Source organism: Thunnus albacares, chromosome 2 (genome assembly GCF_914725855.1).
Source record: "Thunnus albacares chromosome 2, fThuAlb1.1, whole genome shotgun sequence".
NCBI classification, from domain to species: Eukaryota; Metazoa; Chordata; class Actinopteri; order Scombriformes; family Scombridae; genus Thunnus; species Thunnus albacares.
Genome location: NC_058107.1, coordinates 7,171,881 through 7,198,495, shown reverse-complemented (window position 1 = coordinate 7,198,495; position 26,615 = coordinate 7,171,881). Strand labels below are relative to the sequence as shown.

Below are 26,615 nucleotides of genomic sequence, written 5' to 3'. Positions count from 1 at the left end.
TACACATTACATGTTGTGCTGTCTCTGTGTTATGGGTGTATAAATAGGTAGAGGTCTGTCTGCATCTATGACCTGGGGGACTCCAGTTCAAGACCTGGTGAAGGGGCCTCCTTTGTAAGGTAGTTTATTCATGAACACTTATTGTAACATTTTAATTTTCCAAAATTAAAAGCATAACAGAAACAAAAATAAGATTTTTTAGCCTCTTTCCACTTTTATTCGATTACAAATACAAATAATTTTGCTGCCTCAACTAATACAGATACAAATACAAGTACTGTGCTCTGCACATCCCTAGTCTGCGGCAGTGGTCAGCTCTGCTGTAACTTTTCCAGGAGAATTGTATTTATTTATTGATTGGGACAGTGTGCAGTTTTAAACATAAATGATGCACTACACTGGAGTTAGCTCAAAGCTAATTTACATTTGCAGTCCCCCACAATCAAAACATACAACAGCACAACAAAAACAGTACAAAGCAAAAAACACACAGACCACACCACACAAAATATAAAATACAAAGCTAAATGCAACAGCACATCACACACACCCACAATATTTATTATTTTATTATAATTAATAATGTAAACTCATCAAATTAAAAGCAAGACTACCTGTGCTAATGAGAAGACCATAGATAAAGCTTTGACTCAGTGGTCACACAGCTGATTGGTCTTTAGTCATTTTTTTAATTTGGCCTTGAATGTATTGATTGAACTACAGTTCTTCATATCATCAGGCAGGGCATTCCACTGAGTTGTGGCTTTCACAGAGAAAGCTGACTGCCCAAATGCAGTGCGATGAAATGGTATGGTACAATCTTGTATAGAGGATATTCTGGAGGATCTAATAGAACTTACTGAGCCAGTGTACACAAAGTCACATAGTGGAGGAGGGGCCAAACCATTTATTTTATAAACTAGGCACAAATTTGAGAATAATCTAAATTTCTCAAAGCTCAGTAAATTGTATTTCTCCACTACCCTACAGTGATGGAAATGCATTGGCTTTTTGTCCAGAGTTTTAAGAGTTTGTTTATATAAGGACTCAAGAGGTCTTATGGCTGTTTCTCCAGCCGGCCCCAACATGTGATGCAACAAGACATATGGGAAAGAATCATAGCATGCATAAATATCTCGTCTGTGCGCAAAGTGAGACAGTTTCTAATATGTCTAAAATTTGCTAAGTTGTACTTTATGGTTTTAATCATTTTTTAAACATATTTCTTAAAGTTCAAATTTGGATCCAGTGTCAAACACTATGTCAATTTTTTCAACTGATGAAAATATCAGCGTTAAAAGGTTGTACCATAGTTTTAGAGAAAAACATACTTTTTGTCTTGTTTACATTTAGACTCAGACATGATTGGTCAAGCCAATGTGTGATCCTTTCCAATGCAATTGTTAGAAATCGAAAACCTGGCCTGTAGCATCTATAGGAACAATATACAGTTTCCTTTTCGTAATTTTTTTTCCTAACTCATATACAGACTCAAGAACTGTACTTTCCCTGTACTTTGAGTTTAAAATCTCCTAAAAAATTTTGGGTCCCTCCTTGTGAGATTATCAATGTTTTTCCAAATCAATTTACTGTTGCCTTTTGCCTCATTCAAAATATTGAGATAAAAACAAGATTGAGCTTCTTTTAGCTCTTGGATAACTTTGTTCCTTAAACCTTTATAAATCAGCATGTCGGTGTCTCTTCTAGTTTTAATTGCCTTCCTTAGTGCAGCATCTCTAGATTTCATTAGTTTCCAAAAATTTTCATTAAACCACAGTAAATTGTTTTTATTTTTAGATTTTTATCTGTATCCTCACATTTAATTTAATTTATTTTCCTTCAGAGTTGATTCTGTGAGTAAAAGTATGACAGCCATAGTCCAGATCATCTGAGGACAGTACATCATCCCAGTTCAAGCTGTTAATTTCATTGATAAATTCTTCTTGCTTAGCTCTGGGTATGTATTGAAGGATCATTGTCTTAGTTGCCGTGGTCTTATATCTACTTTTAGCCAGTTTTCTCATTAGGTTAGGTATGATCTGATAAGCCAGTGATTAAATTATAACTTTTAGTTTCTTTCTGGTTTGTTTGTAAATATCAGATCAATTTGTGTACTGGAGCATTTTGCAGTCCTAGTTGGGTCTTTTACTACTTGTAGTTGGAATTTCTCTGTGATCATTTTTAGTTTTTTCTTCTTAGTTTTATCCCCCCAGTTCACATTAAAATCACCCATAAGTAAAAATTCTTTGTTGAGATCGCACTCTTTCAAGACTTCTGTGAGTTGATCATAGAAAGTGTCATCTGCAGAAGGGGGCCTATAGACACCTATGATGTTAAAAGACATTTGTTGGGATAACATTATTTTTATCCCAACATATTCTAACGTGTTACCCGCATTGTAAACTACACCTTCACATTTGATGATGTCTCTCAAATAAAAAAGCACCCCTCCTCCTTTTCCATCAGGTCTGTCTCTTCTGAAACATTGGTATCCAGGTACCGTGAACACACTCACAGGAGTTGTTTGTTTCAACCATGTTTCAGTCAGACAGAGAAAGTCCAAATTTGAGTCAGACACAAGATGAGTTAACTGATTGTTCTTTGCAGTAATTCTTCTGATGTTAAAATATCCACAGAATAGCCCCTTTCGTTTCAGCTTTGGGTCCCATAAGACTTTTGCATGATTGACAGTTTGGAAAGTTTTGAATAACCTCTGCCTCCTCACTGCAGGGTTTCGACATGCAGTGGTGTCAGCAGCAGGTTTTGTGAGAGACACTGGACCTATCAAGGTTTCCACAGCCCAATAGTGAAAAGTTATTCATGGAGCCATCATGCCTGGTGTTAACAAAGTTTAGTCTGTTAAGGGAGGAGCCCGGCTCAGAAAGTTGCTGCTCATTCATCACTGGCACCAGAGGAGTCCCAGACACACTCAAGCACAAATCAGCATCGAAGTTCTGCAGCACTCCAGGGGTTAACTGAACATCTCCTGAGAGCAGGATAAGCATGAAGATGAGACCTGCTATTCTCTGAAATGGGTGGCAGATGACCGGTCCACTGGATCTGCGATTTGCTCTGGTACTTGGGCTCGTCCGTGCCGCAGGACAGAGGAATAGATTGCAAAATATCCCAGTAAGTCATGATGAAAACTCACTGTAGGAGCATCAACTGGCCATGAGCCAACATTTGTCCCAAGCTCAATCACTTGGTGTTGCAGTTGTTTTCCATCAATGTTGATTTCTCTGGCCAGACAGACACGTACAGACAGTGTACAGCAGTGAGTACCAACAGTAGTCCAAAAAGCACTCCATGAAACACAGCCCAGGTGTTTTTGCTGATGAAACGCTGCTTTGAACTTGACGCGGTTTTTGACATGCATGCTCTGTGGTACATTAAACGGCCTCGGATGACAGTCCTATGTAACAATCCCATCCAGGATCCTGGTGTCCAGAGGGTAGAAGCTCCTCTTAAGAGGAAACTACCTAATGAAGAGGAAACTACCTTATGAAGGAGGTCCCCGCACCGGGTCTCGAACTCGAGTCTCCTAGATCGTAGATGACTGCGCTGACTGCTGAGCTAAAACTTTACTCATCGCCTCATTGCACACAGACCTCTACCAATTTATACAACCACAGCACAGAGACAGCACAGCATGTAATTTGTAGGGAAGAAATTAAAAGGTGATTCTTGCTTTGCACTTTTCATTTATTGCCTATTTTTTTACAACCTAACTTTGTGGAAAGGATAAGAGGAACAACAGGTTATGTAGAGTCCCTTGGGCTCCCACTTCGTGTGTGTCAGTAGCTCAGCTGTATCTCTGGGGAACACCCCCAACTCTGAGAACAGAAGAGACAGACTGAGATAGCGATATAACTGACCTGCACTCTGGTATTTGTCATGTTTTTCTTTTCTCCCCGAAAAAAAAAAATCAAATCAATCATTTAAAATATTTGTATGAAACAAATATTTGTTAAAAACCCAGTATTTGTGCTTTGCTGAATAATATATTTGTATTCAGGCACACCCCTAGTACAGATGGTCTTACTTGATGTTTAATCTGATGTGTACATTTGAAGACCTGGACTGGCCTGGTGGCAGATTTGGCAGGGGGTTGAGCTGACCATGTCCCCATCCTGATGAGTGACCCCCAGTCATATGCCATCACTTCTTCAATCCAGGGTGCACAGAGAGGCTCCAGCATGTGAAGATTACATTACCAGCAAGGATCCTTTAAGTTTTCTTCTTGTTTTAAAAATATACTCTTCTGTCAGCTTCTTTAGTCTTTAAAAGTAGAATTGGAGGCAGAGCCTTCAGCTATCAGGCTCCTCTCCTGTGGATCCATCTTCACCCTCTTTATGTTTAAGAGTAGGCTTAAAACTTTTGTTTTTGATAAAGCTTATAGTTAGGGCCAACCAGTCTCACCTTGGGTCAGCCCTTAGTTATGCTGCCATAGGCCGAGACTGCTGGGGGACTTCCCATGATGCACTGAGCTCCTCCCTCCTCCTCCTCATCTCCATCTGTATGCATTCATGTAACATCAATGCATGTCACTAACTTTGCTTCTTCCCCAGAGTTTTTTTTGTGCTTTTTCATCTCACAGGAAACCCTGGGTTCCGGGCCGAGGCTTTGCGGTCCTTCGCAGTCCTGTTGGCCTCCTTCCCTGGCTGTTGCTGTTGCTGATGCTGTTGTCGTTATCCCCCCCCCCCTTCCCTCTCTCTTTCTCTCTCTCAACCCAACCGGTCAAAGCAGATGGCCACCCACCAAGAGCCGGGTTCTGCTTGAGGTTTCCACCCGTTAAAGGGGAGTTTTTCCTTACCGCTGTCGCCTAGTGCTTGCTAATGGGGAATTGTTGGGTCTCTGTAAATCAAAGAGTATGGTCTTGACCTGCTCTATGTGAAAAGTGCCTTGAGATGACTTTTGTGATTTGGCGCTATATAAATAAAAATTGATTGATTGATTCTTTAGTGCTGTATCCCCTTTGGAATATTGGTAACAGCAGGTAGCAGTTAGCAGTTGACAGCTAACTAGTTGTTTTGATTTGAAAAATATATCCAAAGATGATGTATTCTCTTCTGTTCTTGCTGGTCAGTGCTATCACTTCTTCTATAGAGTCCTTTCTGAAGATTTTTGAATGTTATTTTGCAAAATGTTCTACTTTTTTGGGTCCAAGTTTGAGATTTAATCAGGAGCTCACTCCCAGTGCAGCCACTCCTCAGGAATCTTTTAAATGTCAATTTCAAAGATTTACTTTGCCTTCTTTGAGCTAACATATACACAGTAACTTTGGATGTGGTACAAACTGTACAAATGTTCACATTGACTTACTGTACCAGTAGATTAGTAAACTATACTGTATATTTTAGAGTTCTTGGCACACCTTACTACAAACTTTCCATTAATGTTAGCAGGACTAATTAGCATTTTCCAAGTGTTATTCTTCAGTTATAAATCTGTTCATCTTCAGTAGATTTTGCTTCATTTTTATCATGTAGGTATTTCCCCTGGGTGTTGTGCAACCCTACAGTATCCTGCACTGTATGCTGTATTTGATTATGGGTTAATTTGCTTTGCTTGCCTGTGTGGTATTCTGGTGCCCACCTGGGAAGAGAGGTGCAAACAGGTGGGAAGTTGTTGGTATTTTGGTGGAAATTGGGTCCTAGACTTTGCGCTGAGAATAGACGTCAGAACCATGTCTGTTTTTGGAGCAACATCACTCAACTGACACTTTGGTGATTTTATCAACAACAGCAAACTAAATGCTTGCAGCAAATGTGCTGCAATAACGGATTAATGCTTTAAAATATTTTAATGTGATTAAACGTCAGTAAATCAGTGTGCATTGATATATAAATGAATGTGGGTGAGTCTTACAGTATCTGTTGCCCACAGCTGCTTTATAATGTATACTGTACTGTATGACACTTCATGTCATTGAAGTCTGTGTAAACAAAAATCAGTGATCTCTTTTTAAACACATTATACATTTTAGAAAATAATTGCTGAAAACATGAAAAGACTTTGATCTATGTAGTACTGAATTGTGGAGTTAGTGTTAAACTGTTTTTCATCATTTCTGTGTTCAGGATTTTTTGAGCAGGCCTGAAATGGTGGCTCAGTGACATAGAGGGGTTACTAGCATGACCCCTACCCCCCTATATAAACATTAGAGTGCTACTCATAGTTACTATTTTTAAATCAGGTAGTTTTAAAAACTTTCATCAGAGACAACTGGGATTCACTTTGGATAATCCACCGTTACTGGTGAATGGGACCATTTTCGGTCAACGTTAGCACTCAAGGAGTTATTTTAAACCCAGCATATCTTTCACAGACTTTAGACAGTTCTCTCCAGAACCACAGATGACATAATACAACCATTTTGATAGGTTCCTCACGAACTGACCTTCATGTGTAAAATAAACTCTTTAACATACTGTGGGAGTGGTACAGTGACTCAGTGGTTAGAGCAATGCCCATTTAAAGGTCCAGTGTGTAATATGTGTGGTATTTAGCGGCCTCTAACGGTGAGGTTCTAGATTGAAGCACTCCGCCGCTCACCCCTCCCCTCACTAAGACTTTGGAGAGGTTCCAGAAGCTACGGTGGCCCTCAAGGACAAGAAGCTATTTGCTGAAGATGTCATCGTCCACGACAGCTCTGAGCATTTCTAGGGAGAGGAAGAGGGCGAGTTAGCGATGCTTTTGCAAGCAGGGCCAGGCGAGGGAGGAGAGCAAACACCAGCACTGCGGAAGCAGGGGAAGAGGCTGGAAACTCCCCAAAGGGGCTGAAGCGACTGAGGTTTGTGATGTTATTTATACAATTACTTTATTATATTCCTACCCGTTCTGCACGATATTAAAAATGCCAGAACAACACAAAGTTGTATTTACATAGCAGCTCTGTGCTTTACATTACTGTAGTCTGTATAGTTTGATGTGTTGTCAGTGTAACGTGAGTCAGTAGCCCCTTTTACACAGCCCGTTCAAGGCGGGAATACTGCGCCTGTAATCCGCCTTGCTGCTCTGTTTAGCTCGTATTCAGACCAAATCAGGCGGCGCAGTGAACAGCTGCAGGGTTGAAGAGGTGTGTAGGTGTGTTTGTGCTTTAGAAGCTAACCACTGTAAAACAATCAGAAAATAACGTTTATTGATATGATTCACCGGCTTACTCACTAACTTTACTTGCGCTCCCTCTCTTCATTCACCCTCTAGCTCACTCGACCACAGCTGCTCTCTCTCTCTTTCTCTCATCTTTTTAAAATGAGTCGGGAGGCCGACAGAAAAGTCTAACTTTACTTTTACCGTTATCAAACGTAGAGAAATATCCTCCCCTTGGATCCTCTTTACGGCTTTAATGCAGGTTCTCTGTATAAAAGAGGCTACTGAAAACATCAGCAACACTACTGAATGATTATATAAATACTATATAGGAACAGTATCGAGCAGCAATATTTTGACTTTTTAAAAAAATCATGTTATTGTTGTAGACATGTTTGAGAACACTGGACAGCCTACAATCCACATTCTGCACTACCATTACCATATTTCCAACATATCATGAAACTTATAACCTATAAAGCCTTATCTGTGTTTTTCCTGTGTTTTATTTTTTCAGAAACTTGAAGACTTGAAGAGATGACCTTGGAGGAGCACAGGCAGCTAACCAGTGAACTGCTTCAGAGGCAGCCAGGGTTCATTTTTGATGCCTTGATGATGCATCAGTGCAGGCATGGTGTCCCACCGTTTGCTGGAGTGCCAGGGGTACCATGGTGTACTTGTAGTAACTGTACAGACATCCCTATGGACCAGGAGAGGAAATGCTGTGGCCAGGACCCCACAGATTGTGTAATAATAATACCGCACTGGGAGGACATTATATTATAACAACCGGGAGTATCGTTATGCTGCCTATAGACATTTCATCTATTAACAGCATGGCTCTTTAGGCCAGGGAAACCGACTTGTCATCCCCAGTTGCTGTGTTTGGAGGATCAGGGACAAGTTCCCTGGTCCCCCAAAGACATCACAATGATTTCACACCTGGCCTCTGAGTTTCCCTCCAGGCCCTCTGGAATGTCCACACAGTACCTCAGGTACTCAAACACCTGCCTATTCATCATCAAGGCATCAAATCATCTCATATTTATTTGTTACATTTCTCATATTTTATTTATTTTATACATTTTCTATATTTATATATTTTCTGGATAATTATGAAATGTTTTGTTTATATATTCACATTTGTTCAACTTAAATGTGCAAGTTTACCAAATAAAAAATATTCATCAGATGTGCTGTGATAATTGCAATGATAAACATATTAATATATACTTATACAATGACAGTATTTCCCTGCAGTCAGTATATTGTCATTACCACTTCCACCATTAATTTATATTGTCATTATTTATATTTATAAAGCAACATAAAACAGTAGTGAAGTTAAATACCACTGATCCTCAGAACAGGGCACTGTAGTACATGTTATGGATTAATTTTCATTGCCACTTCAGGTTATGTAAACTGTAATTCACTTGTTTGAAACACAAAATAAAAATATGAAAAACAACACTAAGAATAATGACATTTGTAATAAAAATATATATAACACTTTTGGACATCCACTTCAATCTGGACAATAAAAGGATAACATAAACATGCAGCTTTTACTGTTCAAACAAACATTTTGACAGCTTATTCTGTGTTCTTCAGAGTTGATTCTGATAAAGACAGAATAATCTATCAAATCATTAGTCTGTTTGAACACTAAAAGCAGTGTGATTAAACTTATCTGATCACCTCCCAGCAGTCAAATTGCTGCACATATAATAGCTGACAAGGGTCAGACCAAAACCACACCAAAGGTATTCAGTTTACTGCTCTGGATGAAGATGCTCTCGTGGCAGGAACAACACCCATGATTCACTGGCACTGCTGTTCCTCATCTGCTCCAGGAGCTGTGTGTAGAGCAGCAGCTGCATGGAAAACTGCTTCTGTGAAAGACAGTACCATTACACATAGAGTTAATTTACTATTTCATACATTTTATACAGTTGTACATGTGAAAATAGTTCTATTTAACCAAGAGTATGACTTACAGGGTAAGTTAATATGCTACATAGGCAAACAAATGTGTATCACTTACCTAGACCTCTCCTGACTTGGTCTGCAATACTTCTGATATGGCAGGTGTGAATGTCACAGACATGGTGAATAATGCCAACCAATAGTGCCTGAGAAAAATAAAACAGCACAAATTAATGAATTTACTATTATAAATCTATATCTATCTATCTATCTATCTATCTATCTATCTATCTATCTATCTATCTATCTAATGTGCTCACCAGACACACCAACTGTTCAACCTTATTTCATGCAGATTTTCATCCCAACAACAGACTAGATCAGATTATTTATTTGATTAACACACTTTCAGTCAGAGACAAGTAGCTATTCAGTGAAATCAACTTTTGTTGTCTTTGGTTGTAATAAAAACCAACGTTCTCCCAGCCATCAAGGGCACATGGTGAAATACACCTGACCTATTACACAGTCACTTTAGGATGAAGATAAAGGCTATACCATGCATCGATGCTGCAGGACCTCTCTCATAGCTGGAGAAACAACAGCAACATCAAGAAAATAAGTGCTTTATGACACAGTCACAAACCCTTGTAATACATTATGTTATGTCCTAAGATGCTGGGAGCCTTGGCTGGCCTGGATAAACACACCAAGATAAATAACAGAAAAATTCTATTTCTGACTGATGAATGTAAAATTAAAATTCTGGTCGCAATTACATGTTTTTGAACACGGGGAAAATGTTACTTGTGTTGGACTATAAGCTAACTTTGCCCCCCAATGTGTACATGTGCTCCTAAATGACAAATTAGGAGCAAACATTGAAATCATGGAGCACTGTGAAAAATATAAATATAAATTCACAGGATATATTAACTCGGTGATGAGCAGACTTCTCCTCAGTTTATCTTTCACACTAACTCATTATTCTTACTCACTGTTTTAGCACATCACCAGCACTAAACCTTAGTTATCAGTCAATGTGTTGTCTTACTGCTACAGAAAATGAATAAATTGTTGGGTTATTAGCACGACGTCACCTCCCTGTTGTCTCTTATCAGACCACCAGCTCCGTGAGAGGCACAAACTGAAGCTCAAGTGTGCTAATCTTTAATGTTACATGGCGACGTTTCTTTTCAGGGAAACTAATGTACTGCTAATAAACATTGTACATCATCTAGGTTTTGAACCATTACCAGCAGGGCAAAATAAATATACATTAGACTCCTATCTGTCCAGCAGTAAACAGGAAACTTCGGCGTTAGTCTGCAAACATTTCTCTCATCAGGGATTTCCATCTGGGTTTATCCTCGTTTAATGCTGTTGCTCGTCCTGATTTCGTTTAGCTTCTTTGTGTTTTCGTTTCTTTGATGACGACAATTCACGCTCCTGTGATTTACTAAATAAGTATGATCCTCCATTTATCAGATTATGGTTTCAAAAACTTCTCACAATACAAAATGTTTAGTCTGTTCCTCGTTTTAAAACCAGTGCATTTCCGGTAGTCGCCCACTGAATCTAAAACGCGTAAGGCCCTCACTGGAGCCAGTGTTAGGTTTGTCCGTTCTGCGTTACTGTAGAAACATGGCAATGCAACATGGCGGCCACCTTGGAGGGGGACCCGCTCCCATGTAGATATAAAGGGCTTATTTCTAAGATAACGAAAACACAACAATTATTATTTTCAGCTGATTAGACGCTAATTAAAATATACTTATAAATAATCTATTCAATTTTTACCAAGTCTGTTCTTTTAGCTGTTACTGAATACTACACACTGGACCTTTAACTAAAAGCTGCAGAGTTTGGGACCCCATCTCCACCTGGTATTAACAGTGATTTGGATCTGGACACCTTATCTGGATCAGGAAAAACCTTCATGCAAATGCTTGCCAAACACCATGAAATCAGAATGCTGAGGGATCACATTTCAGTCAGGTAAAATGACACCTGTACAGTTCGGACACACACTTAAAAATAACAAGTTGGAATGTCATCTAACTCCATCTCTTCCTGCTATCTCAACCTGTCCATCAAAAACAGCGATGAGACCTTCTTCTGCAAAGGTAAAATAGCACACCCAAATAAAGCTCACAGGTTGGTACCAGGTGAAAATGGAGTTGTGTGGTGCTTTCACTATATCTGAAATGTATATTACTCAACAATTCGAAGATGTGCAGCTTAGGTAAATTAGAGAGTGTCAGTTGCCTCTAACTGTAACAGTTAACCCTGCAAAAGACTAATGATTGACACCCACACAATCCGACACCCCCTTTGACCTATTCGAAAAAAAAGCTTTATGATATGAAAAATATAATTACATGTACTATTAAACAAGGTGCTGACCACCAATAAATCCACTAAATACAATAATAATACCAATAATAATTTACAGCATTATTCATGCGTTGGTGCAGCCCAAAGTGCTCACAAACAAAAAAAAAACAAAGTAAGCAAAAAACTAGAATACAAATAATAATAATTACTAAAAACTATCCTATTTCATTCAAGACATAAGCAGAGAAGAGCACCTTAAAAGCTGAGAAAGTAGGGTCACCTCGAATTAAAAGCCAGGTTTAAAAGATCAAGAGGAAGGATGTTCCACAGTGGAATAAAAATAAAAAGCAGCCTCTTCAGGAATCATTTGGTAAACATTAGGAACTTCAAAAAAAACAAACAAACAAAAAAAAAAAAAACAAGGCAGTGGAAGATCTGAACTTCTAACTGGAACGTCAGATAAGACACTGTTAGCGGTGGGTTAATACACTAATGTAACAAATTGGAATAACAACATGTTCATTGTAATAACATCATTTCAGTGCCAGTCTGAATTGGAAATGGTACAGCTTTAGCCATGTGAGAAAAATATGTTTTTGTGACCTTGTTATTGAGAAGAATCAAAGCAGGATGTACTGTGACATTGCTTCAACACTGTAAAAACTTTTCACAGCATTGGCTCTAACGAGTGGTCAAGCTGAGTCCACGTGTAAAGGTGCACGTATATAGGTTGATGTGTAAAGAGGGGCTGGTCGATGTGGGTCATTAGACACAGAAAGCATGTGACAGCTAACCAAACCTTTTTCATAGAGGTGGCAGATCAGAAAACAATGATATGGATAATTTTGTAATTTTGTAATGGTCATTTGTAACAATTTCAAAAGGCATATGACTCAAATGTTCACCAGCAACATATCTTTTTTTCTGGGCAAAAGTGTAATAAATGATAATAATAATAATACTGATTAAAGCATTATTCAGCTTTTTTTTTTTTTTTTTAGCATTTTACAGAAAGAGATTACAGAAAGCATGTGCACTGACTTGAAGCCCAAGACACAAGAAGTGTATTGCCTTTTAACCAAATCACAATCTTTCACTAACATTAATCCAAGTGCTTTTGTTGCCTAAACCTAACCAGACACAAGACTCATGATCAAACCTTGGTCTCCAGAATGAAGGTCCTGTGGTCTGTAAACCCACCATCCACCATGATCACCTCCCTACAAGTTAGTGTGGTATACTGTATAACTGTAGCACTTCAGTCATCTAAAAAAGTTAACATGTAAACAGGCAGCAATTACGTTTGTCAATGCAATGTAATTGGGGAACAATTTAGTAATATATAAATGCAATTGCTAGAAGACAGGATTGGGTGTACATGTCACCCAGTGAACACAACAGCTATATAGTTTAAATATATACCAGTATGTTCCTGCTCCTGTTGTTTACAGCTGGATGGGTGATTTTCATTGTAACAGGCAGGGGGATGATCGAAGTTTCATTCAGTCACTTGCCTTTAAAAAAATGGGTCTGCTGCTAACTGACCAGGACTGTTTCCCAAAAACACTTAAGATTATATTTTAAGACTAGGATTATAATGGGTCTAAGATCATTTTAGCCTTAAGATACTTTTGGGAAATGGGGCCCAGATTATCATTGTGCTGTTGTTCAAAATGCACATATGCCTGTGGATGGTAATTCTGAAAGGTGTGTGCAGTGACACTACTACTGAATATCTCTGTAACAAATTGGCCACAATTTCACATATTGACCATACACGGTCCAGCCATATACTAGGTTTTGACCTAGTCTTGTTGTTTGTGTTTTGGTATTTGTAGCATTCCTTGAGTTGGAGCACATTTTTCTTAAAGTGTGTGCTTTCATTCTTGTGTGTGCTTTATCCCAAGGGATTACTGTAAAAAAATGCATCCTCAAATAAATAAACAAATAAAAGGAAATGCTTAAAAAAAGCATGTATGGTTTTACCCAGTGGTGGATTTAGTGATTGGTGAAACTTGCCCCTTCTCTAATTGATAATGGTGGAAGAAGTTCTAGATCTTTAAGTAACTATTAATTTATATTAACTATTTATATTAACCACAATGTGGAAATACTCTGTAGGACAATGTAAATTTACTTAGTCTGTTCAAGGTGGAGCTATTCTAAACTATAGGGATGTGGAGAGGACCCAGTATTTGTATCTGTATTTGTTGAGGCAGCAAAATTATTTGTATTTGTATTTGTATTTGAATAAAAGTGAAAAGAGGCTTAAAAACCTTGTTTTTGTTTTTATTACTCTTTTAATTTTAGAAAATGAAAGTGTTACAATAAGTGTTCATGGATAAATTACCTTACGAAGGAGGTCCCCACACCAGGTCTCGAACTGGAGTCTCCCATAGACGACTGTGCTAACTACTGAGCTAAAACTTTACTTGTTGTCTCATTGCAAACAGACCTCTACCTATTTATACATCCATAACACAGAGACAGCACACCGTGTAATGTGTGGGGAAGAACTTCAAAGGCAATTCTTGCTTTGTACTTTTCATTTATTGCTTATTTTTTACAACCTAACTTTGTGAAAAGGAGAAGGGGAACAAAAGGTTATGGAGAGTCCCTTGGGAGCACTTTGCATATGTCAGTGGCTCAGCTTTATCTTTGAGGAACACCCCCAACTGCGGGAGTGATAAGGAAACCAGCGTCATGCAGCAGGTGGATGTGACTCCCCTCGACGAGACCTGCTGATAGACATAACAGTAGATAGAGACTGAGATCATGATGTAACCAACCTGCACTGCAAAAATAATTTTTAAAATATTTGTATGAAACAAATATTCGTAAAAAACCCACTATTTGTGCTTTGCCAAACAACATATTTGTATTCAGGCACCCCCGTATTAAACTGCTTTACATACTGCTTGATAATTTAATATAACAATTTATTTTAACCATGCATTTTATTCTTATGTTTGTGTGTCTATCTTATGTTTTGTGTAAAATCTAAATCTGCTAAGTAACCAGTTACAAGCTGACAGATAAATGAAATTGCACTGAAATAGGCTACAATACTTAAGTAATTTACTTGGCTACTTTACACCACTGATATTTAGCAGGTAAAAAGTTTGAAACTCTGGCACTGCTAGCAGTTTCAGGGGGAGCTTTATGTTCCCTTTTGTTGTTCTCTTTGAAATACCCACTGGAATAACTTGGTTTCACAGTTTGATGCTGTGTGAGATAGCATGTTACCGCAATGTTTTGCCCTAAGCAAACAATTGTGTGGTGTAATAGTCCATTCATCTGTAGTGTGTGGGGGGTGGCACACTGACAATGATAAAAGGAGTGCTCTGAGGTAGAGGTCTTCATGGGTCAAAAATTGTGGACCAATCCAAAACAGACCCATGGAAAACTTAGTCTAACCCAAGCATAAATTAATTTTCAAAAGAGAAAGACCCAAATAGACCCGATCCAAAATGTGGTTGACCCAAAGAGATTCTAACAAAGAGAGAACACAAACACCAGCAGCAGCACAATGCACTATCAATTAATTTGATCAATTAACAAGCAGCTGCAGTGGGAAAGAACAGAAATAACAGTGAATAATGTAAAACAAAACAAAGAGGTTAAACAGATACAAATACGATAATAACTATCTTACAACAGGACTTTTCAGATTTGTCTTAATGTGTCTGTCTTTGTGTGTTCATGTAAAAGTAATGTTTCCAAACAGTCTTTCTCCCCTGGATCAAAAACAACATGAACTGATGCATCACAATAGGAACATTAACCTCAGTCTGTCAATGCTCATTGTTGTGTTTACATGTCTAGACATTGCCTATATTGGACAGATCTCTGTGAATCAATATTTTATCACTGAAACCACCAAACAGTCATAGGCATGGCAGGTCTGATAATTACATACAGCTGCTAAACTGAGGAGTAAACACACTATGATATTCTCCATGGAGGAGAGGCCAAGAAGAATTCTATTGTTTACTGAGATGCTCACTTCTTAGTCCTCTAATCTGTTTTGTTTTCATCAAATTAAAGGAGATTTACTCAGCCAGTAAATGGATGGATGGATACAGAGAGTGTGTTGGATGCTCTTGGGGGTGGGGAGCTGTGTGTTTGTTCTCTGTCCTCTCAAAGCCTTTCTCTGTTCAGATGTCTGTCTGAGCCTCATGGATGGTCCCTCCTGAAAAGGTGATCAGACTGCTAAAAGTGCGATTTTGACTAAGCCCAACATGAATTCAACCAATTCCTACATTACATGTATGAGCTTGCAGGTTTCTGATGGTCAAATCAGTAGAATGTTAGTCAATTTTTAACAAGCACCAGACATGTCCACATTAAATGCCACAGCAAAATCAAATGGAGCTTTAGCAAAATTTCAGTCAGGAAGACTATCTTTTGCATGCTCAAGTTTGTAGTTTTATTTCTCAAACCATCTGTCATTCCTATCACTCACGCATATGCACTCATAATTTCTTTGCTGTCATTGTCTGCTATTCACATCAGCTGGTCACATCTAACCAATAGCATGGTGACACACTTTCAGTGTCAGCCTATCATCTTGTGGCTGTCTTTTTAAATATGTTTTCTCCCTCCCTGCCATAATGATTTCATGCTGCTGTTATGCACACCCCACCACCTCCCCATCACTGCCCAGTCTTCACAGATTCATCAGTGCGTCACTTCAAGCCTAGTCTAAGCGCCAAGGACTTTTGACAAAACTTTTGATGAGACATCATTATCATCTGTATAATAAACAATTCTTTTTGCTTTATTCACTTGTCTCTCCTGATTGAAATTGTTGCATGGGAATATTTTAGGGCACCAGACCTTTACTGAAGATACAGTAGTTTCTGTGACCGTCAATTTCTGCAACTTTTCAAAACTGACAATCCAACATTCAAAATGCATGATGTATTCCTCCTTCGACTGCGGCTGTTCTGAACAACTACAAAATTTTTTTCCCTCTGAAAAGGTTGGACAATAGTCATAAAAACAATTTGTTTCCAAGCATAACCTGGCCCTAAGCCTTGCAGCTATACCAGAACCCTTACCTGAAACAAGATGCACATTGCCAACTCCATTGTTAAAAAGTCATGAGCAAATACAAATGTTAATGAGTTTCGCGGAGTTTAATGCCCCAGGTTTTGTTCAGTTACAGTGTCTTTAAGAATAGCAAGATCTCTTTAGACATGCAAACTGGGTAGTCATGCAGTATGCTGATGGGAGTGTCAAATATCCAAACTGCACCAAAACAGGAGCCAAACAACTAATTTACATTGGCATGTTACTAAATTTTAGACCAGTGAGTCAGCAGACACAATGTTGTCTAAAACTCCCAATAACAGAAGAGTTCTTTGGCACTGTTCCAAAAGGCACCCTTTCACAACCCCCCACCCCCCTACCCCCACCCAATCTGTACCTGTGTTTACCTTCCTGGCGTCAGCTGGCCTGTACCACTTCACAACACACGCATAGATGGGATTCAAACCATGCCTTCCCATTCACTAAGTGGATTGGTGCTAGCCTACCATGGAGGTATTATAATAAATGAGGATACCTCGGTGGCAGAGAGCCCAAAAGTGAAGATAGCTCCTCAGAGGCCCTTTGGTTCAGTCTGACAGTCTAGGCGCCTCTGTGGTTCCCTGACTGTGGACTCATGAATGCATGAATGCTACGGCAGCAGTACATAAGCTAATAAATTCCTCATGTTGCAGGAGAGGACTCAGTGGTGTCCAGAGGAAGCTGGACAAAATGTTATTAACACAGATTATTTACATTTTATGTTTAGGAGAGAAGAGGCCATGGATCATGCAGAGGTGCTGACAACCTGTGAAGGCCATTACAGTCCTGTTGCTTCTCAAAGGCTGAACACACTATGAGCTTGTTACTGCATCATGTTGCCAACAAGCTGAGGCTGAAGGTGATATGGAAGTACCTTAAGGTGCAATGCCACTGATGGCGGCTAGATTGACTCCCATTCAAAAAGCCTCAACTTCTTTCTACAAATACAAAGTCAATCATTTTTTTCAACAAGTCATTATGGTCTCAATCACTACATTTGGGTCCTCTAATGAGTGTGCTGGTGGTCATTTTTGAAACTATTGCTCCATTTATAATATTTGCATTGATTAACAGCTATGATTGACAGTTGGCTCACCTGCTGCTCTCCACAGCTCCGGGACTCACACTGGGTTGGACTATTGTCACAATATTTCACTAAGTTTAATGTTACTTGATTATGATACCTGCCCTGTTAGCACAATTTAGCTAAAATAGCTAATGTTAGCCCAAGTGCAGTGCTTGGTATTCCCAGTAAGCTAGCGTTAGCTTTGGTCTGAGGTAGCAGGGTGTGTTTCCAGAACATGAAAGCATCTCCCTGCACCGTGTGCTCCTCATTTGGAAGGTCCTGGCTCAAAACGGAAAAGACAGCGCTGACCGTAAGCAGCATCTCTAAGCTCCAATGCAAACCAATGGGTGATGTTCTGTGTTGATGTATGGACACATTATTAAGTGATGTATAGATACCTGCAGGGATCCCTACACTTTGGGTAGCTGACAACCAAACCCCTCCAAAAAGGAGATAACTGAGCCTGTTTTAAAGACATCCATGATGTGCTATAACCTGATATGCCACTGCGGTATTTTTTTAATTTTATTTTATTTTATTTTATTGCATTGCATTGCATTGCATTTTTGATGCTTCATGAGGTAAAGCATAGGCAATATTGGCCAGTCTGTCTGTTTATCCAACAGCTGTGGAAGCAAATAACAGCAAAATAAAAAACACATTCAGTAACATTCAGTGAAGTCACATTCTGGGGGATGCACCCTGGCAGCAATGCACATGAAAACAAAGCAAAACTTACTGTAACACTTCAATTTGATTAAATGTGCTGTTACTTCCCACCTGAAATAAAGCTTTCATTATCAACCCCCTCTACCTCTGGCCAGATCAGAGTTACGTCACAGTCATGCAGTTCAACACAGTGATATGTAAAGAGTGAAATGGAGAGTCTGTCAGCTATCCATTAAAGTTTGCATTCCCATACCCAGCAGTGAGATCTCTCTCTCTCTTCCACTAAAAGGTTTTAACACAAGGATATGGTTTATTCCAACTGCCACCTCACTCCAAAATGATCCAAATATTTATGGCTTCATTAATCCAGAATTTCCCCTAATGCATTACTTACAATAACAGAGCGCACACCTCCCAGGAAGAGCAGCAGTATAAATGAAAATGAAAATGTTTCTATTTGGAAATTTGGTGTCAAAGTTTGGTATCCCCATTCTGATGTGACACTCACACCATGGTCAAGCCAATGATTTCACAACTCTGACATCTTCATTTGGGGAAAGATACAAAATGAGAAAGCTCAGTAAAAAAAGAAAAAAAGATTGCTTTAGAAAATAAATCAGAACAGTTAAGTACTCCTGTCAGCTCTGATTAATAGACATAACTAAGAGCACATTACATATAACTCACCCCAGCGATAAGGATTATTTCTCACCAGACACAATGGTCCTCATTCATTAATGTTTTCTGGATGTTTTCAGAAAAAGAAAAAAACCCTGATTCTGATTGATAGAAAATCCACAGACCGATTCTCTTTCTTTTCACTCATTTTATTTGTGAATCATTTGTGAATTAGAACTGTTTCTTAAATTGGACAATGCACATTCCAGGCAAACAGTCATTAGCATGGGTAAACACACATAATCGTACAGTATGTAAGGGCAGCAGTCTGTAGTTGTTGTGTTAATATCTACTTTTCTTCCACAGAGGCAGGTGGCAGCAAGGAGAGAGAAGGTGACTGCTATTGCCACACCAGGTGATAGTTTTCACTTTGCCATTTAGCATTGTCATGGCAACAGCAAAAACCACAACTTGTAAAAAATGGATTGATTATTTTTCTGGTATCTAAGTACCCTGACTTATATGTCACCTTTGCACCAATGAACAAATACATCTGATAAATAAAGCTGCAAGCAGCAATAAACGGGCTCTTGCACCTCATGCGTGACACAGGGAGTGGCAGCCATGGTATCGCTATTGGAGGTCTGTTGACATGGCTCTGGATTATTAGGATTATCAGACACTGTATTAATGGGTAAAATATTATTTCCTGTGTGCAGTATGTGGCACTGGAGATGACTCATTAGAAATTGTGTATACATTTGATGAAATATGTGTCATTTAGGCCTCACTTCCTGTTGCACATAGGCAATAATATATAAGTGAAATAATAATGCAGCAATACCAGAGGGCAACTAACATGGATATACATTTTTGTGAATATTGGACATTGCATGTAGGAGATAACAATCACTTCTAGAGAACACTATGTAAATCAGATGAAATTTGCCACATAAGGCTGATTTCCTGTTGTCAGTAAATGGTGCTGACTATGACTCAATATTGACATGTAAATATGTTCAAGCCTAGACTCTTAGCAAACATGAGAAAAGTGGGGCAGATTGGACAATGTAAAGTGGAGTTGCAACAAATTCTTGTTTAATGCCCTAAACGTCCTTTGGGCAAAACTGACTGGCATGCCACGCCAAGGGTGTTTTAAATTAAAGTGGCAAGCAGCGATGATCGGGCCCTCGCACCTCTGCACACGTCGGGTTGTAGTGCAATCCAAGGGCTTCTGTCATAGGCATGTAAATGTCTTCAGACCCGGGCTGTTTCCAGACAGTGCAAGACGGAGATAAACATCACTTCCTTTGTCCACTATTTTGCTTGCTGCTGGGGCTGCTTCATTGAAATTTCGTAGGGAGCGCTATGAAGCCAAACTGCATCACTGATGGAATACTGTCATGTAGACGTGTTCAGGTCAGGACTGTTGTCAAATGTGTAAAGTTTGGTGCAAATTGGAGCATTTACACTAAAGTTATCGCAATTTCCTCTGTCATGGCGAAACATCAAAACTCAACGCGACGCCACAGCCAAGCGCTTCAACAATAGCTACATCTTTTAATACCTTTTGATCACAAACTAGTGTAGATGACATGACACACACTGATTTTGAAGTTGTTATGATGAATTCTGTAGGAGGAGTTCGTTAAAATACAAGGCATTGCCAAAGTTGACCACTAAATTCAAAATGGCTGACATCCTGTTGGGTTTAAGCTATGAGTCTAAGAGTCTTTTTCATGCGTAGTACATGTAGGTTTAACGTGGTGCGGGGGCTGCTTCGTTGAAATATTGTAGGGGACACTGTCGAGCTGTTCTGCCACACCCATATCCATCACCTATACAATATTACAGAACTTAAGACCTGTCATGTGTGTACAGAGTTTTGTGAGTTTGTGATGTCTAGCCCCTTAAAAACAGCTTCCTGTTTTGTGGCGAACAAGGTGTTGCCATGGCAACGGCTTTTGATGAAAAGTCAAAATCTTCAGGAGTTATTGTCATCAAGGTCTTACATCTTGGCTGACCAAATTTTATGTGTTTCTGGCCAGCCTGTTAGGAGTAGTTTGCAAAAGAGTGGCGCTTACGACTTCCTGTTGCCAGTAGGTGGCGCTATGACTATGACTCAATATGAGCCTATACTTGCCTTCAGACTAGGACCCATATCAAGCATGGGAAATTTGTAAAAGATTTGATCATGCAGAGATAACACTTTGTTCATGGCGAAACATCGAAATTCGCCGCACCACCACAGCAAAGGTATCAAGTGAAAACTCACCATTTTCACAATATGGAATCAACAAAGACACTCTATGAGTATGTCTCAATATTGACACATAGAAGTATTTAAGATGGGACCCTCATGAAGCATGAGAAATTTGGGGCAGATTGGACAATGAACGTTGGAGTTATAAGGACTTCCAGTTTTATGGCGAAACATTGAAATTCACCGCATTGCAACGGCAAGGGCGTTCAGTGAAAACTCATGAAGCCAATACCATTAACACCCTCAGAGGAGATAGCATTTGTTTAGGGGTCAAAATTGGGGCAAAGTCTTATTTTGAAAGGCTAATTGTGGACTTCCTGTTGGATTTAGATCAGGGGTGTCTGTAGGTCTTGATGAGACAAATAAGTTGGTTTTGGTTTGATCTCTCTATGACATTCCTACGGGCTGTGGCGGCAATTTTAGTTACACAGGTGGCACTAGAGAGCACATTTTGGCACTTTGGGGGTTAATCTTTACATTTTATCACATTTTTCACCACACCTGATGTGCATGCCAAATTTGGTAATTTTTTGAGCATGTTTAGGGGGTCAAATTTAGGTCTGATGTCCCGTAATAATAAAGAAAGAAAGAAAGAAAGAAAGAAACAAACAAACAAACAAACAAACAAACACACAAATACAAAAGGGCCTTCGCCTGTCGGGTTCAGGCCCTAATAATAATTCCGTCAGTTACAAGAGGGCCTTCACACCATTCGATGCTAATTAAAGCTGCAAGCAGCGACTATCAGGCCCTCATACCTTCACACAAGTCGGGATGTGCCGCAGTCAAAGGGCTATTATTGCAGGCATGCAGATGTGTTCACAACCAGGTTCTTATCGGATGTTAAATATCACCTCCTATACATGATGTTGCTGTATATCAGTTGTAGACCACAACTTTCACATGAATCAGATGATGTTTGTCATATAAGGCTGACTTCCTGTTGTCAGTAGGTGACATGTTCAGGCTGGGACTCTAATCAAGCACAAGGCATTTGGTGCAGGTTGGACAATGTACTTTGAAGGTACACCAACTTCTTGTTTCATTGCAAAACATCACAGTTTGCTGCATCGCAATGGCAAGGGCATTCAATGGCAACTCAAGTTTTTGATCATTTTACATCGCAAAAGTCTTTAAATGACACTGAACAAATTTGGAGTTGGTCAGGTTGAATCTCTTGGAGAAGTTCATTTAATGCCTGGAAATGTAAAAAACTGCACAAAAATCACAAAGTAAATTCAAAATGGCTGACTTCCTGTTGGACCTGGGGTATGGCTCCTGGAGGCTTTTTTTGCAATTGGACATGATACATGTGCCTACCAAATTTTGTTCATCTAGACAAAAATTTAAAGGTGGGGGCTTTGATGCTGAAATTTTGTAGGGGGCGCCCTCGAGTCATGTTGCCCCACCGAGGCCAAGACCCATATCAGACAACTAAATACACTCTTTCTGATGTGTGCCAAGTTTGTGAGTTTTCAAGCATCCCTAGTCCCTGAAAAATGTCTTCCTGTTTAATGGCGGATAATGTGTCACCATGGCAACAGCTTTTGATGAAAATTCAAAAGATTCACAATTCAGCACCAACACCGTCTTACAACTTAGGTGACAAAATTTTAGTTGGTAGTTAGATCCCAATAAAATGGCAGTAACAGCCAGCTGCTGCTCCAGTAGGATTTTTTTGTACTGCCACCTACAGGTGGAATTGTATGTTATTAAGTAGTACGGTGTTTTTTTTCTTAATGACCACAAGGCGATACTATTTGTGCCATGGTTCAGTATATCATACAGATTCTCAGAGAGAACCTAAGTTTAATTTCATTAAAGACAAAAGAATTGCAGAAATATCATGTTATAATGCTACTTTAGTGCTCCTGTGGACAGAATTGTATGAGATGTTATACACTTGTGTAGTGAGGTGTTTTGTACAATATTCCCAAATTTGGTTGAAATTCATTTCAGTATTAAATAGTTATGTCCTGTCTAGTGCATCAGGCCCCTCCTTCAAAAGTTTGGTAACCAATTATAGAGAAACAGTAAGTGACACCAAAAAATGAACACATAAGATTTGTTTGGGGTCATCTAAATATAGCATGTACCAAATGTGGTTAGATTGGATGAAATATGTGCCAACAGAAGCAAAAAATATGTTTACAAAAAAAAAAAATCCAAAATGGCGAAAATGTATTCTAGGCGCAAATGGGCATGACCTATATCAGTCTACTTGCCATTATCTAAGGAATATACTGCGCAAATATTGTTTACATTGGCCTCACGGTTCATGAGTTACTAGCCAAAACGTATAACACATGATAATTGACCACATAGTGGTGCTGTTGATTCCAAGTTTTAATATGTTAAACATTTACTCATGGGTCACCCGTGCATGAAGCATGAATACTTAAGCGCTTTTACTTTTTGAGATATGAACTTTCAAACATTGCTCCCGTACACTTTCCATTATAAATTTTGATAATTAAAAAAATGATATCACATCATTGAAACATGTAACAAAAATAAAAAGTAATAGCATAGTTCTCCTTATGGAGATGTATGCTATTACAGTTGACACTGAAACAAAGTTGATACAACAAATCGTATAGGAGTAGTTAGACGCCAAAAAACGGCAAAATAATAAATATCCCAGATAGCAAAATTGCTGTGGCACATATCCGGCCCATACCCGACACTTTCATGTGGCCCACATACCGCGTGGAATGATGGCACGTGGGCGGTCTGCTCCTGTTTGCCAGATCCAGGCCACAAGCAAACCATAGCATTACTGCATGTCAACCAAAAACGAACCAAATAAACAATATCTGGCCCAAATCTGGACCACGGTTCATTTTTATTCTGGCCCTAATCCAGCCCGTATTCCATATCCTCATTTGGCCCAAATACTGCATGGAATGATGGCACTGGGGCGTTCTACACCTGTTTGCCAGATCCGGGCAACAAGAAAGCCATAGCAATACCGCATATCAACCAAGAACGAACCAAATAAACAAGAAGTGGCATTCCTAATGTTCATATGGCCCACATCCTGCATGGAATGGTGGCATTTTGGCAATGCACTCCTGTTTGCCAGCAACAGGCCTAGCAACATCGTTTTTGCAGTCACCACAGTCAACATGGTTTGCCAGTTCCAGGACCTGTGGATAAAACAATTGTTTGTCTGCGGAAAGACAGCTGCCTTAAGCTGTGCAGCCCCCAACAAGGTGCTATCAGTTAATCAGTTCAATTGGGTACATGTGAGGTTCAACCCTAAATGCACCAAACAAGACAGTGGAAACCAGTTCTTAGACTAGGGGTGGGGACTGTGGCTGGACTGTTAGGACAATGATCCCTGGACTGACATAGAACAGTAAATTCTATGTTTATAAGAGGAGGAGGCCAAGGTAAACTTTGCTGTAGAAAAATAATCTTCTGGGAGCATTTCCAGAGAATCTTACCTTCCCAGTTGTAAACATTATCAGTGTGTATGCACCTACACTGAGCTTCACCTCTAAAATTCTATGATTAATTTAGAACCACAGTAAATCATATCTCATATCATATCATATCATGTCACATCCAGATTAGCCAGTTCTGAGTGTGCCGTATCTTGGCCAAAACTGGCTCAAATATGTTTTAAGATGACCGGGCTACATTTGCTGCATCATATGTTGACTACCTCAGGCTCATTTCCAGATTAACCAGTACTAATTGTGCCGCATCTTTACCTATAGTGGCCCAATACTGTTCAACCATATTTGGGCCATATTCACCATTTCAAAAATGGGCCATTCTAGGCTCACACCCTGATTACCCAGTGCTTACTGTGATGTATATTTGCCAGAACTGGCCCAGATATGTTTAAGATAAACGGGCAACATTTGCTGCATCATATGTGTGCCACTTCAGGCTCACATTCAGATAAGCCAGTATCAATTGGCCCAATAATGTTCAGCAACATATAGGCCATATTTACTATTTCAAATGTGGGCCACATTAGGCTCACACTATTACAGCCAGTGCTGACTGTGACATACCATTGCCAAAGGTGGGCCAAATTTGTTGTATAGTATTTAGGCCATATTTGCCGTATCATATGTTGGCCACTTTAGGTTCACATCAAGTCAAGCCAGTGCATACTGTGCCGTATCTTTGTCAGAACTGGCCTAGGTATGTTTTAAGAAAACTGGGCCACATTTGCTGCACCATATGTGGGCCACTTTTGGTTTATACCCACATTAACTATTGTCGACTGTGCCAGATCTTTGCCAAAGGTGGCCCACATTTGTTTTGGGATATTTGGGCCATATTCACTATATATCACATGGGCGACTTTAGGGTCACATCCAGTTTACACATCGCCAAGAGAACTGCATCTTTGCCCAAAATGGAATATTTGGGCCATATTTGTTATTTTACACGTAGGCCACTTCAGGCTCACATCCATTTTGTCTGGGCCAGAAGAAGGCCAGCAGGGCCGCATCATTGCCTGAAGTGGCCCAATTCCGTATGCTATGCTATCTGGGATATAACTAGAAAATTCTGCAATTTCTAAAGAAATTGCGTGTTAGAGCTGCAAACTGCAAGCTGCAGCTGCTGCTGCTGACAGCTGCTACCAGTTGCTGGAGCTGATGCTGCCATTGCAAGTTTCTGCTCTGGCAACAATTTTTTTAAATTTTGTAGCACCACCTACAGGTGAAATTGTATGAAATGCTAACGAGCTAATGACTTGTTCAGCATTCCCATCTGTACAAATTTGCTGAATTTGGTCATCATGGAATATTATATATAAGAGATATGGAACTTATGTTCTATGGCAGTGTTTCATTATTGGCCACAAGGTGTGATGTATCAATATGTCGTGCACATTGACATGAAGAACTTGTGTACTATATTTCATTTCATTGAAGACACCAGAATTGTAGATATATCAATTTATAACATTACAATAGTGCCCCCTGGGGGTAGAATTGTATCAAATGTTACACACTCATACAGTGTGGCTTTATGTACAACATTCCCAAACTTTGTTGCAATCAAATTCAGTATTGAAGAATTATGGCCCATGAAGTGCATCAGGCCACGCCTTCAAAAGTTTGGTAACCAATTACAGAAAAATAATAAGTGATACCACAAAATGAACATAAAAGCTTTGTTTGGGGTCATCTATATATGCTATCCACCAAGTTTGGTTAAGATTGGATGAAAAATGTGCCAAAAGAAGAAAAAAATGCATCTATAAAAAAATACAAAAATCTCTACCAGGAGTAAAAGTCAGCCACGGGTAGAATTGAACCTACACCCTAATGTGAGTAAGTCAGACATGCTATGCACCAAGCTAACATGCCACACAGCAATACAAGGTCAGATTTTTGTGTTTAGACTTTTACTTGTGTGAAATATATGGGTTGTCAGTTTTCCAGAAAGAAAGTTTTCTTGACTATTATTTGCATGTGTTTGTGCATGCCAGTATCTGATTGTTTTTGTGTGTATTGTTTTTTTTTTGTTTGTGAGTTAAAGACTGAATTGTAAATGAAAGCTGAATGTTTGGCTCTAACAGTTAAAAACAGAAAAGTG

The 26,615-nt window shown here is 39.3% G+C and overlaps 1 long non-coding RNA gene across 1 annotated transcript; it reads right to left on the bottom strand.

The window, feature by feature from the left end:
- Positions 1–6,485: 6,485 nt before the first annotated feature.
- Positions 6,486–25,167, bottom strand: LOC122971205. Its single transcript, XR_006399426.1, has 3 exons — positions 25,157–25,167; positions 18,303–18,305; positions 6,486–6,662 (listed from the first exon to the last, which is right to left on the bottom strand). It is a non-coding gene; the product is annotated as an uncharacterized LOC122971205 (long non-coding RNA).
- Between the last annotated feature and the right edge of the window lie 1,448 nt (positions 25,168–26,615).